Raw genomic sequence first — 5,527 nt, 5'->3', positions numbered from 1 at the left:
CTTTCCCTTGGACAATGCATGAGTTAATTATTTTTTAATGAGTCAGTCTCAGGACCTCACTACACTTTAACATCATTTCTAGTGGAACATTGATTACAAGTTCAGAACATCTGATTTTACAAGTGGGCTCTCAGAAGCATACTCGCAAGCTGGGGACATCTTGTAGTACCAAGTTTCGTGATCTTGGTTGGAAGAAAAATAAAAAGAACTACATTAAACCAGGAAAGTAATGTCGGTGCATGTTCCTGAGGATTTCTTAATAGATTTCATACCTACTTCTTTGGTGTCAGGAACTCCCCGTGGAGTTACCTTTGCTTGGCTGATCTGTAAATAATTTAATACCCGATTCTAAGCAGTCAATACTTACTTCTCTTGGCACGACGTGTTTCAGCAGTTGTCCTCATGTGGCTGGGCACTCCGTCCTTACAAGTGGATCGTTGCTTGACTTTCTCCAAATAGTTTCTCATTTATTAGTAATTAGGTGGCCTTGCCTTGCAGATGTCATTCATTTTTACTTTCATTGATGGCATACAGGGCGACTCCATCACCATCTACCCATCTGGCTCGTTTAATGTTAACAGAAAACGTCCTGCAGACAGAAATGCTTCCTCTCCACTTCAGAGCAGGGCTGGAAATCCCACCAAAAGAGATTGTTGCTTTACATTCAACGCTGCCAGGGAAAGTTAAACTGGCTTGTCTGGGATCACCTTATCCTGGTAAATAGTGAGGACAGTGCCATTCCGTGTGGAGCCCTTCAGAGCCGCGGACTCTGCTCAGGGTAACTCTCTGACGCTTCCGTCGCTCCGTCAGTGTTGGACTGGCCGCTCTGTTTTGGCCAGGTGCTTTAAAGAATCTGGAGAGACCCAGTGTTTCTCGATCTTGGTTCTGTTCCAGACTCAGTTTTACCTAGATCTACTCTTCTGATGAAATATGGAGAACAACTTGGCCAAATGAGCAACTTTAGCAAAAAGGATAATTGCTTTATAAAACTCACTTCTCAGAGCCAAAGGCATGAGGCCTGATGTTAAAAGGTCTATGCCTGTTAATCTGGAAAAAAAGAACAAAATTAATTAAAAATAAGTCTGTTTAGAGATATGATTGATTCCATATCCTCACTAATTCTCCCCCCCCCCTTAATGTTTAAATCCCTGTAAGGAATGGAGAGTACCAGGGAAGGAGGGAGAGCATTACTGTGTGTCTCTTAGTCCCCGCTAAATAAAACTGCATTCAGAGACAGCTGGGAGGGGGGGCGCCAGGTGGCTTGGTGGTTAAGGTGCTGGACTCCCACATGCTCTACAGCTGCCGGCTTGAAAATCACACCAGGGGTGTGAGTGTGTGTGTGTGTGTGTGTGTGTGTGTGTGTGTGTATGCTCAAAATCCCAAGAGAAGAATGGAGGAGAAAGGATTATGGGGAGCAGCAGTTGGCATAATGGCTATGTCGCTGGACTTCCATGTAGTCGACCTCAGTTCGAGTCCCAGACCCAGTGGCTTAAACTCACACCAGGTGCGTGTGTGTGCATGCCCAAGATCCCAAGAGGAGAATGGAGGAGAAGAGATTGCAGCGTGGCCATCTCCCCACGGGGTGATTTCTCACTTTCTGTCTTTCTGTATTTCTCTGTCTTTCTGGCGAGCACACATACCCTATAGCAAAAACCTCTCCAAAAAAAATAAAAAAAAAAAGGATTATGGCATGGCCATCCCCCAGGGAGGTGATTTCTCACTTCACATCTCTATGTCTCTCTCTGGTGAGTGCAGGTGCCCTATGGCAAACAAATAAACAAACAAACAAACAGAGTATGGGGGCTGGAGGGTGACATAGTGACATAATGCAGGAGCTCCGTGAGGCTGACCCACATGCGCAGGTTCAGGTTGTCCCAAAACCTCCTTGAATATACCAGGCACATGGTCAGGGGCTGCCTGAGCCTGGGGTTGTATTGTGGCATTGAAACCCTGTCAGGGATGCTCTCTCTCTGTCTGTTGCTAGTGGAAGAAATAAATATAAAAGTAAAAAAAAAAAAAAAAAGAATGAAAAAAAGCAAAAGACGATGAGTATGATTTGGCTGGCATGTAATGAGCTCCACTGCCTCCCACGGTCCCCCGGACCAGGGTGTACTATTCAGAGGAGGTGGGAGACCTCAGGCTGTGCACACGCATGTGCATGTGTGTTCACGTGTGTTTGTTTCTGAGAATGGGGTGAGGGTTTGGAGGAAGAGTGCTGAAGAGCAAGGTGTGCTTCAAAAGGAAAAAAAGCAGAGTCAAGCTGAGGAATGGAAAGTAACGGGTCCCTTGGATTGGACACTTCTGGTTTGACATGGAGGCTGCTGCGGGACAGGAAGTGCTGTTGCAGCCTCTCTCTGGTCCCCCCTGGCTGCACAGGGCACTCAGCTTCAGCCTGGTCCCTGCTTCAGCTTCTCCAGGTCTTGGGCCAAGAGTGCATTCGGCTCCCCCAGGACAGCCCCATCCAGTGTGTGCTAGTAAACGGATTCTGCGGGGGCCGGAGGGGATCCTCATGGCGACATGCGCCAATTCCAGGGGGTTTCTTCTCCCGTGATGGCCTATTTTCAAGCTACAAACAGCTTAGCAAACAGGTGGCCACATCCCTCAATATTCCAGTCTGCCCTCGAGCCAGCAGGAGCCAGCCCAGTCCCCTAACCCACCGTGTTGACAGAACCAACAACTCTCATCACTTCATGAAGAACTTGGGTAGAAGATGGAAACGAGTCTTGTGTAAGCTAAAGAAAAATCAGATTTTAATATGTAAGCGATGTTCTAAGTTACTGTGCTATCCATAACAAAATGACTGGGAAATCACTCTAAAAGGTACAATATTTACCTTCAAAACTACGTGTTTCACTGCTCTGAGAGGGTTACTGAATGAGCAGTTAACCAAGTATTTCCTTTCTTCAAGGGAATGAAAGATACAAGTGAAGAAGTGAAACTGATCAAGTGCTAGCCTCCCATAGCCGCAGGGCTTGGATCCAGGAATTCAACCAACTGTAGATACGCACATTAAAAAACCAGTCACGTCTGTATCGAACATGTGTGTACTTTTTTTTGTTGTCATTATTTCCTACGCTATACAATGTAAGTAATTGGATAGCATTTACATTGCTATTTTAAGTAATATAGGGATTATTTAGAGCATATGGGAGAATATGCTTAGGTCATATGGAAGCATTATGATGTTTTACATACGGGACTTGGTCATCTGCGGATTTTTGGTGTCCATGGGGATCTTGGAACCAATCTCCCCGGGATACCAAGAGGCTCTATTTCACAAACAAGGTAAAAACTTAGCATTTAACATATCTGCTATCTGTTTCTTTTTAGCACTTAGCACTTCATGGGATGCAGGCCAGTTCAATACTATTATTATTTAAATGTTACCTCTGCTTATGTAAAGACTTCCCCAATTAAATCATAAGTATCTTGAGGAAGTTGTTCCAGTTTCCTTTCCAACTACGAAGAGCACTTAATGTATTTTTAAAATAATATTAAATACACAGAAGGGTAAAATACCAGAAGGACCAGGTCCTTCCCTTGGAGCTTACCTCATGAGTAAGACAAGCTCACCAATGAAGGCAGGTACAGGGCTGCGACCGTGGTGCAAGCAATAATTAAGAATCCCAGAATGAAACAATACCGCTTTGGCACAAGGAACCCAAGACCTTCACAGAAAAAGGGCTCCTCTACACTGGGTTTAAAAGCCAGAGACTACACAGGGTATTTCCAGTGAAATGAGTTGGGAAGGACACCCTCCCTCCCTTGCTCTTACTGGAATTCGCTGGATTATTACATTTCATCTTTCCAGAGTTCCCTCGGACCCTGCTGTTTAACCACGCACGTTTGTCTGTTTGTGTGTGTGGGGACTGGCCTTCACAAGGTTATTGTAATGGGACATCTCAGAGGTAGTGTCTGGATGGACGGGATAGCAAGGGTGGGAGGGATTTAAGACATCGGATGGAGACTGCGTGTCAGGGAACCACGGCGATTAGGAGGAAGAGGAGGTCGCCAGCCTGCGGAGATGAGACAGCAGCAGATTTGTAGTGGGCAAAGATACTGGGTGAGCTTAGTCAGGTGGGTGGCTTCACCAACGTCTTCACCTCAGCAATGGCTAGATCGTCGTCGTCTGGAGCCTCCCTTTGAGGTTCAACACCCCAAACACCATTTGGTCAACATTTAGTTTGTATTCCCTAAACTCTACAGAAATCACTTGATTTCAAAATATAGCGTTCTTCAATCTGACGAGTTTTCTTTGTATGTAGCACTAACAAATTGTAGAAGAAAAGAGAAGAAAAAGAAACTAAAAAGACTGTTTACTACATTTAAATCTCTGTCATCTCTTTTGTCCTATTTTTCTGCATTATCATTAGAAGAGAATGGACACATGATTGTAGCCGAGTCGTCATTTCACGTTTAATACAATTCCAAACACTCCAGCTGAATTTGGACTATTTTTGTTTTTCCCTAAATAAGAAACATTTCTAACTACTGGGTCATCGGGAAAGGCATGAGACACTTTTTCCTGGAAAAGCAGAGAAATCTACATCACGATGTTCCTGATGACCTCGTAGCATCACCACTTCAGCTGGGATTGTGGGAGACACTCTTCCATAGAGCTTTTAATTTGCCTTGGGAGTCTGCAATTAAAAAAAGAAACTAGCTCTTCTCCTTAGCGGCCTGAGGTGATCTTTGAAAATGGTTCGCTATTCACTTGACCCAGAGAACCCCACAAAGTCATGCAAGTCAAGAGGTTCAAATCTTCGTGTTCACTTTAAGAACACTGGTGAAACTGCCCAGGCCATCAAGGGTATGCATATCCAAAAAGCCACCAAGTATCTGAAGGATGTCACTTTACAGAAGCTGTGTGTGCCATTCCGTCGTTACAATGGGGAAGTGGGTAGATGTGCCCAGGCTAAACAGTGGGGCTGGACACAAGGTCGGTGGCCCAAAAAGAGTGCTGAATTTTTGCTGCACATGCTTAAAAATGCAGAGAGTAATGCTGAACTTAAGGGGTTAGATGTAGATTCTCTGGTCATTGAGCACATTCAGGTGAACAAGGCACCAAAGATGTGCCGTCGTACGTACAGAGCTCATGGACAGATTAACCCATACATGAGTTCCCCCTGCCACATCGAAATGATCCTCACTGAAAAGGAGCAAATTGTTCCCAAACCAGAAGAGGAAGTTGCACAGAAGAAAAAGATATCCCAGAAGAAACTGAAGAAACAAAAACTTATGGCACAGGAATAAAGTCAGCATAAAATAAATGTAGATAAAAAAGGAAAAAAAAAAAAAAGAAACTAGAAAATACTTCTCTTTAAAGAGGATTTTTTTGAGTGTTTTAAGAAAAAGTAATAGCATCTCCTAGAACCCTGTTAGCAACACTAGCTCTAACCCTGTGACTGGCCCCAATCCTGGTTTTTCTCCCCTTGCTTCCCCCTAAGTGTCTAGAACTGTGGATAGCTCCCACGTAAGCTCTGAGAGGGCCACAGGCAAGCTCCTCAGTGCGTTCGTGTGCAAAATA

At 44.5% G+C, this 5,527-nt stretch overlaps 1 pseudogene; it reads left to right on the top strand.

The window, feature by feature from the left end:
• The first annotated feature begins 4,698 nt into the window (after positions 1-4,698).
• LOC106735936 (60S ribosomal protein L17 pseudogene) lies at positions 4,699-5,253 on the top strand (annotated as a pseudogene).
• Positions 5,254-5,527: the final 274 nt, after the last annotated feature.

Source organism: Tupaia chinensis, unplaced genomic scaffold, assembly GCF_000334495.1.
Source record: "Tupaia chinensis unplaced genomic scaffold, TupChi_1.0 Scaffold000578_2, whole genome shotgun sequence".
Lineage (NCBI taxonomy): Eukaryota > Metazoa > Chordata > Mammalia > Scandentia > Tupaiidae > Tupaia > Tupaia belangeri.
The sequence above is the reverse complement of the archived record's forward strand: the minus strand, read 5'-3'. Positions and strand labels throughout refer to the sequence as shown.